A 9,554-nucleotide genomic window follows, 5' to 3' on the forward strand; every position below is an offset into this window, starting at 1 on the left:
TTTGGCTAGAAATTCCAGTGCTGTGTTGAATTAAGTGGCAAGGATAGATATTCCTTATCTTGGAAAAGCTCTCAGTTTTTCACCATTGAGTATGATGTTAGCTGTGGGTTTCTAATAAGTGGCCTTTATTATGTTGAAGTATTTCCTTCTAAGCCCACTTTGTTGAAAGTTTTATCATGAACTGATGTTGAATTTTGTCAAATGCTTTTTCTGCATCTGTTGACATGATCATGTGGTTTATATCCTTTCTCTTCTGGATGTGGTATATTATATTGATTGATTTGTGAATATTGAAATCATCCTGTATCTCCAGAATAAATACCACGTGATCTTGGTGAATGATGCTTTAATGTATTGTATAAGTGCATTTTGTTAATATTTTGTTGAGGATTTTTACATCTATGTTCATCAGAGACATTGGCCTGCAGTTTTTTTCTTCTTTGAAGTGTCTCTGTCTGATTTTCCTATCAGGGTAATTCTGGCCTCACAGAATGTATTTGGAAGCTTTCCTTCCTTTTCTATTTTTGGAATAGTTTAAGGAGAGTAAGTATTAACTCTTTTTTAAAATATTTGGTAGGAATTCACCTCTGAATCTCTCTGGTCCTGGACTTTAGGTTTTTAGGGGGAGAATTTTTTTTATCACTGATTCAATTTCATCACTAGCAATTAGTCTGCTCAGATTTTGTATTTATTCCTGATTCAGTTTTGGAAAACTGCATGTTTATTTTAATTTGTTGGCATATAAATTTTTGTAACATTCTATCATCCTTTGCATTTTCATAATGTCAGTTGTTACTTCTTCTCTTTCCTTTCTAATTTTATATATTTGGGTCCTCTCCCTTTTTAACTTGATGAATCAGCTAAACGTTTATCAATTTTGTTAATCTTTTCAAAGAAACAGCTCTTGGTTTTATTGATCTAATTTTTTTTTGTTCTTTTAGTCTCTATTTGTTTGTTCCTGCTCTGACCTTTCTTACTTCCTTCCTTTTACTAATTTGGGTTTGTTATTCTTTTTCTAGTTCCCTTAGGTCTAAGGTTAGAATGTTTGAGATTTTTCTTATTTCTTGAGGTAGGTATAAATTTCCCTCTTAGAACTGCTTTCATTGCATCCCAGAGATTTTGCACCGCTGTGTTTCACTTCCATTTGTCCCATGTTTGTTTTAATTTCCTCTCTGATTGCATTATTGGCCCACTGGTTTAGTAGCACATTCTTTAGCCTCCACATGTTTGTGGGGTTTTTTCACTTTTTCCTTGTAAGTGATTTCTAGTTTTATACTGTTGTGGTCAGAAAAGTTACATGATATGATTTCAATCTTCTTAAATGTATTGAGACTTGTTTTGTGGCCTAACATGTGGTCTGCCCTGGAGAAATATTCCGCATACATTAGAAAAGAATGTGTTTTCAGTTGTTTTGGGTTGGAATTTCTGTATCTGTTAAGGTCCATCTGGTCTCTTCCATTGATGTCAAAAGGGTTAAAGTCCCCTACTATTTCTCCCTCTACCTTTGTTAATATTTGTTTTATATGGTTAGGTGCTTCAATGTTGGGTACATAGACATTTACAATTGTTATATCCTCTTGTTGGATTGATCCATTTATCATTTTGTATGCCCTTTGTGTCTCTTCCTACAGTCTTTGTTTTAAAGTACATTTTGACAGATATAAATATTGCTACCCCAGGGTTTTTATTTTTTCTGTCATTTGCTTAGAATATTTTCTTCCAGGGGCGCTTGGGTGGCTTAGTTGGTTGAGTTTCTGACTTCGGGTCAGGTCATGATCTCACGGTTCATGCGTTCAAGCCCCATGTTGGGCTCTGTGCTGACAGCTCAGAGCCTGGAGCCTGCTTCGGATTCTGTGCCTCCCTCTCTCTCTCTCTCTCTGCCCCTCCCCCTCCCTTGCTCATGCTCAGTTTTCTCTCTCAAAAATAAACATTTTTAAAAAATTTTTAAAAGGAGTATTTTTTTCTCATCCATTCACCTCAGTCTGTGAGGGTCTTAAGGTATGAAATGTGTCTCTTGTAGGTAGCATACAGATGGGTCTTGTTTCATCACCATTCCACCACCCTATGGCTTTTGATTGGAGCATTTAGACCATTTATAGTTAAAGTAATACTGACTGATAGGTATATACTTATTGTCGTCAGTTTGCTAACTGTTTTCTAGTTGTTTTGTAGTTCTTCTCTGTTCCTTTTTTCTCTTGCTGTCTAGATTAATTTTAGTGTTATGCTTTGCTTTTTTTCTATTTCTTGTGTATCTATTATTGGTTTTGGGTTTGTATTACTATGAGGCTCATATATGACATCCTAGGTATACAGCAGTCTGTATCAAGGTCATGATCACTTAAGTTCAAACACATTCTAGAAGAACTTCTTACCCCCCTCCCCACATTTTATGTATATGTGGCCATATTTTACATTTTTTTAGCCATAATTTTCTTAATCCTATTATGTCCTTTTACTTTATACTTAAAGAAGTCCCTTTAACATTTCTTGTAAGGCTGGTGTAGTGGTGATGAAATTCTTTAACTTTTGTTTGTCTGGGAACCTCTTTATCTCTCCCTCCTTTCTGCATTTTAAATTTAAACTTGCCAGGTAGGATATTCTTGCTTCTAGGTCTTTTTTTCCTTTTTTTTTTTTTTTTTTTCCTTTAAGCACTTTGAATACATTACACCACTCCCTGCTGGCTGAAGTCCTAGCGTACTCCACACAGAGATACCATGGCAGGTGACTGGATCTGAGCAGGGCATGGCCAGGGAGTCCCAGGTCGCTCCATGCTAGAGGCACCTCACAGAGCAGCGGGAGCTGAAGTGGGTGTAATCCGGCGGGGCGGGGGGGGGGGGGGGTCCTCAGGGCATTCAGTGCCGGGGGCGCGTTGGTGGACCATCTAGAGCCGAAGCAGTACAGGCCTGGAATGTTTTGGATGCTTTGCACATGTTTCAACCGTGGTGAGAGGGCTGGAGCTATGGTGAGGGCTGACCAGGAGTGTCCTAGCGTGTGCCCCCAAGCTGGCTGTGTACTGAGCCTTAGTGGGATACTGGGGCTGGTGTGACCCAGATCCCCCACCGTTTGGCAGAGTTCTAGAGCTGGATCCCTTATATTCCTGTTTGTGCTTTCAATGAGGGCTTTTGTTCTGTGCTCCAGGGCATCCAGGGCTGATGTGCCAGGCCACCCATTGCACCTGGAAACCTGCTCTCCTCTCAAGGGGAATGGAAACCGTGGCACTCTCACCAACCAGGAGAGAGTTCCAGAAGCTCCCCCATCACCATTTGACAAGACTACAGGGCTACTTCCTTTATATTCTACTTGCCCTTTCAAACCCAGGCTTTTTTTGCCCTGTGCCCCAGGGCTATCCCTCCTCTGGGTGGGGTTGCCTTCCTCACCATGCCTTTGGCTCTCCTGCCTTCTCTGTGTGTGGTCTGTCTTTTCTTGTGCAGAAGCTGGTCAGTGTAGATTTGCTCTGTCCATGGAGGAGGTGAGTTAATGGCCTTCCTCTGCTGCCATCTTGGACTGGAAGTTCCCAGGGTTTCTGTTCTTGGCGGCTAAAGCACCCTGTGGAATCATAGGCTAAAAATAATACATCTTACTATTAACAGCTAACATTAAGAAGTGCCTGACATTTCACAGTATACCTGTACATTTATTCCTTGATTTGATCTCCAAACCAACACTGTCAGAAGGGCCTTCTTTCCCAAATGGAGAAGCAAAAGCTTGGGCATGTGTGGTGACCTGCACAAGGTCATTCAGCTGTAAAGTGAGGAGCTGGTTCTGCCCATCCGAACTCCACCTCCGGTGTTCTCACTCCTAGACAACTAGAAGAGCAGCTAGAATGTTGCCACAGCTCTAGAATATTATAGAGCATCTCTCCTGGAATTGACTGTAAGCAGTTGTTTTTGTTTTTTTTAAATAAAGAACTGTTATTTTTTTTAGTGTTTATTTATTTTGAGAGAGTAAGTGTGGGGGAGGGGGAGGGCAGAGAGAGGGAGAGAGAGATCCCAAGCAGGCTCTGCACTGCCAACATGGAGCCCAACATGGGGCTCGGACCCACAAACTGTGAGATCCTGACCAGAGCCAAAACCAAGAGTCAGATGCTTAACCAACTGAGCCACCCAGGTGCTCCTTGACTGTAAGTGATTTAATTAATAACAGCCACGCAAAGGGGCTTCCTGCTGTCTCCAGAGGAATCCAGGCATCCACTAGAGTTTTTCTTTCCATAAGGCTTCAGTAGATCTGGTCAGAAGTAGGAGATTTTTGGAGCTGTCAAGAAGGCAGACAAAAACTGCACCTTAATCTCTTGGGCAGTGACCTCCATTGACTTCTCCCAGTGGAGAGATACAGTTCAGTCCATGGACACTGGTAGAGATCACTGAAGAAGAGGGATGATCTGTGGTTGCCCTTAGCAGTGACATTTGTATTATCTCCCAGCACTGCTCTGGGGGGACTTGGTGCCACAACCAGGAAAAGAGTGCCAACACGAAAGAAGGAGCCACACGAAAGACCTATTAACAAGCACTGGTTCCAAAAGAAGCAAAGGAAAGAGTGGAGCTAGATGCAACGTGGGGGATCTTGGGCCAGTAATTGTTCAGATAAGGACTGGAGGAGGGCAGACCAGGGCAGAAGCCTGCACGTGTTTGCAGTCAGAGCGAGGTAAGTCAACAAAGCAAAGACTAAGGTTGAGCCCAGGAAAATGACCAGAACCTGCAAGTGGGTGTGATGTCAGGGAATCCTCAAATAGTGAAAGGGAGGTCCCATAGGTAGAGTGGAGCTCAGACCAGATGCAGTGGAAAAAGATGGTCCAGCTGATGGCCCTTTGACCACACTGCACCTTTGCTCTCCTGAGAGGAGCTGTGTACCGATTCTGAAACTTTCAGAACAGGGGTGTTAGAGTTGCCCCTAAACCATTAATCCTGGTTCAAGGATGGGATGGGGAGCTGGGGAAGGAGTAATACTCTACTGTTACAGTTGAGGATTGTCTGGGGAACAGAAGAGGAAACAGAAATGACATCCTTTTCAGGAGAGTCGCCAGACCCCCAAAATAAGATGAAGAAGGACCAACCTGATCAAAAACGACAGTGTGGCAGCAATCACAGATGCCAAGAGGCTGGTACATTGGGAAACTGGTCCCTTTACCTTTACAAGAATCCCTCAATGGTCCCTAGAAGAACACCACAACCCAGTAACAGCAGGAATAGGGAAGAGAAGTGAAGGGTTTGAGAAGCCTGTGAGGGCTGAGAGGAGAGAGTAGCAATTTTTTTATGGGTACCTATGCCCTTCCACTCTGTGTTGCTGTAGCCTGGGAACTTAAGGTTACATACATGCCTGTCATAGAGTCTACTCTCCATTTTTTGGAGCGTGGATTTGAGATTTGCAAAGAGTCTGAAGTCTTTGGGAGGCAATAAAGTGGGTGACCAAGGTGGATAACATATTTTGGTCAGTAATGACCACTTTTTTTGGTTAACTGTTGCCATTTCTAAAAATGAAAACCCTGAGGCTCAGAAAAAGTATGTGATTGCACAAGGTCACACACGTCTGCTCTTAGAGTTGGCACAGTTGAGTGGCAAGCCCAGGCTTTGAGTTGAGATGATGATTCTGCCAGTTTCTGTGTCCACCAAATAAAGACACAAATACCCATCCTGCAGCATTGTTCTCAGGGCATAATAAGACGACATATGGAAAGAGTTTAGTCCAAAACCAGCCATATCACTGGCACTAAAATATTAGTTTTCCCCTTCTCCTACCTTAGAGACTTGCCTAAGCAAGGGATCACATTTTACTCTTTCTGTATAGTCCAAACTCTCTCGAATGCTTCAGAATTTCTACATTACAAGCCTGGTTGAGTGTTTGACCTTCCGGAATGAATTCTGTGTGAATAATGTTATTGATGTCAATGAAATAAATCAACATTGTCTTTACTTTTGGTCTTGGCTCTTACTTTCCATCATCTGAGAGATATTGAAATTCTCCATGGCATGCTTGGGCTCTTAGCTTCCAGCTCACAGCAGAAATGGCAACAGTGAACAAAAACGAGGCACCTACTACCTAGCACCCAGATTTAATTTTTAATAGCATTCTCTAATAAGGAGAAACAAGTTTCCTTGGATAAATGTCTGATTCTGAGACTTGGTGCAAGAAATACAGAAGTTGAGCCTGGAGCATCTTGTACTACCAAAAGAGAAGGAAGTGCTCCAAAAAATAAAAGGATGGGCAAGTCAAAGGGACACAGGAGTCAACGTGAAAGAACTCTTATTGACCAAAGCCAGAAAAATTTGAGCAACAGATAAATTATGTAGCATTTTTCTTACAACAAAAATACAAAATAAAATCCTTGAGTCCATACTGTTGTAAATAAATGGACAGGTACTAAATAATTATTTGCCTCTAATCTTATATGACCCAGCAGGCCTACGAAGTAAGAATCATAATCTTTATTTTCTAGAGCAGGAAACTAAGGCTCAAGGGGTTAATTAACCTATTCAAGGCTACCCTGCTAGTTGTGGAAGAGACCAGAGTTAATCCCAGCCCCCTCCGGTGCTAACGTCTATGCTCTTTTTCAATACTGCACACCATCCCAAGTTAACATTTTATTTCAAAATGTATTATCTGTCTACCTAAAACATACTGGAATAAATGCCAGGACTTTATTGTTCTCTTCATCACTGAAAACGCATAGCAAAAGTTGTGTAAAAACTTTACTCCCGTTCAGATTTCGTTCCCGAATGAATCTGTTCCTGTATCTAATTTTAACTCCTCAGCCATCCTTCTATCTGAATGTGCGAAATCTCTGACCTTTTCAATATTTCCATTGGGCCATTGGACAGCTGCTCCAAGCATCACTATGGACAGCTTGACTTTGGTCTTAAAAATGTGGGTGCCTTCACACAGACTTGCTTCTGGCATTACTCCATCTGCATATGCCACCTCCAATTTGCCAGGGCTCTCACCTGCAGATTTATTTGCTGCCGTCCAAAATGTAACTTTAAATTTTTGCTCTAAACATCAGCCACTCACCTGCATGTCAATACAGGGCAACTCCCACTCTCTGACCGCCAAAGCTACTCCCTCAAAGACAGAATGATCCACTCTGTACCATATCTCAGTTTCAGTCAAGGGTCCTCCTCTTCCACAAACCACTCAGAAATGTCATCTCAGCATACTGGATTCACACCACCAAGTGATGCTCAGATCTCTTCATACTCGACTCTCTACCAAAATACAATGTCACAGTCGCCCTGGGACTCAGGGATACCACTTTTAATAACGTACCCTGAGGCAATAATTGAAACACCAAGATTTATGCGATGTTCACTGCATATTATATGTAATAACCAAAAACTGGAAACCATCTCAACATCAACAATAAGAAAACGGTTAAATAAATCATAGCATATAACTACACTGGAATATTATGAAGCCTTTAAAGATCATGTTTTAAAGAATATTTAAAGACATGGGAAAATGTTCAGGATATAGAATTATATTTAAAAAAGAAAAAAGCTATCTTCAAATATATAAAGGGATGTTAATGGAAGAGGGAGTTAACTTATTCTGAGTGGCTCTGGAGGGAGAGAGTGAAATAGTATCAATAAGAGAAGGCCACCTAGAAACATAGTTGGGGACAATTATAATTTTTCTAATGGTTATAGCTGTCAAAAGGTGTAAAAGAGATCCTCGGCAAGTCATGATCTCCCTGAGACAGGAGGAATCCAAATTGAGGCTGGGCAACCACCAGATGGGGACATGGCAAAGGAGACCCAGGCAGAATGTGAGATTGGTCCAGATAACCCACAAGGGTCCTTCTTCCCCTAATAGTATAAAATTGTGTCAGAAGCTTTTGTATTCCAACCATGTATCTGAGCATGATCAGTGTTAGAGAAAACTAAACAAAAGAGGCCTGAAGGGTGAAGGCACAGCTCTCCCCACGTGACAGCTGCCCGGGGTCCTATCTTATTACAGCATGGTTAACCCCCACTCAGAAGACATGGGTCAGTCTTTGGCCCTCCCAAATCAAGAGATTCTTTTCTCTTCCTTAGTGGTCTATTTTGCATAGGACAACCCTCACATCCAGACATTTTCCTCTTGTCCACTTGGAGCCCATGTGTCTATGTGTATCCTTTTAGTATAGAGAATTTTGGTTATTTGTTGAAGAGATTTACAATACAGAGTTAGAGAGTGAGAGCAGCCCATGATGACTTCTATCATTCCTTAGAAACAAGTTCACTATTGTGTACCTTATTACTGCAATAGCTTTTGATCAGGGTTATGTGATATAGGTTTAGTTTTACAAGGACTTTAAAAAATATTGGACAACTGATGATAGGCCATGGAAAGGGCTGGAGAAGTTCTGTTGTAAATACCTAAGTAGAAAAGATTTGTATGATACAAATAGGAGCCTGAAGAGTGATGTTTTTAAAAAGTCTAAGGATGGGGCACCTGGGTGGCTCAGCCAGTTAAACGTCTGACTTTGGCTCAGGTCATGATACCATGGTTCCCAGGTTTGAGGCCCACATCAGGCTCAATGTCTCCCAATCTCTCTGCCCCTCCTCTGCTCACACTGTTTCTCGGTCTCTCAGGAATGAATAAAATGTTAAAATAAATAAAATGTCTAAGGAATCATCTAGCACCCAGATCTTGATTCGTAATACCATTCTCCAATAAAAACAATCAAAGGCTCCTTGGAAAAATGGCTGGTTCTAGGTTTGGGGCAGGAAACAGCTATATTGAGCCTAGATCATCTTGTAATATCAAAAGTAAGGACGTGCTCCAAAAATAGAAGGAGAAGCGGTTCTAAAGGGCACAGGGAACCAACCTGAAAGAGCTCCCATTGGCCAAAATTGGAAAAATTTGAGCAACAAACAATGTAGCATTGTATTGTGATCCAGTTATAAAATAACACCATGATGTAAATACTGATGTAAATAAAAGATTAAATAAAATCAACAAATGGGGAAGAAGAGACAAATGGCAAAAGAATTCCAAGTAATTCATGTAGCACCTCTGTCCTCAATAAGGGATGATCATCACTCCCCACACCTGAAGTGTGGGCTGCAAAGTGACTTCCCTCCCAAGAGTGCAGTGTGGAAAAAAAGTGTAACCTCACAGTGGATTAACCTAACAGACACAACCTCAGCCGGGCAATGAAGTCAGCACCAACAGTGATACATCGCGTGTGTGATGGCAGGGGCTCTTCACATGGCCTGATGAGGAGGACACCCTCCCTCTGTAGTTTTCCTCCTCAAACCCTTCACAACCCCAGTCTAACCATGAGGAAAATGTCAGCCAAATCCTAACTGAGGCACATTCTACAAAACACCTGGCCAGTCCTCCTCAAAACTATCAAGTACATCAAAGATTTTCAAGAGTCTACAACACTGTTCCTGCCAAAAGCAGATTAGGTAGACACGATGACCAAATATCATGTGGTCTCCTGAGTGGGATCATGGACGGATAAAGGATACTGGTGACAATAAGGAAATCAAATAAAATACCAACTTTAGTTAACAATATGATATCAATACTGGCTTGTTAATTATGACAAATGTACCATACTAATGTAAGATATT

The sequence above is a fragment of the Lynx canadensis genome, chromosome D1 (assembly GCF_007474595.2).
Source record: "Lynx canadensis isolate LIC74 chromosome D1, mLynCan4.pri.v2, whole genome shotgun sequence".
Taxonomy (NCBI): domain Eukaryota; kingdom Metazoa; phylum Chordata; class Mammalia; order Carnivora; family Felidae; genus Lynx; species Lynx canadensis.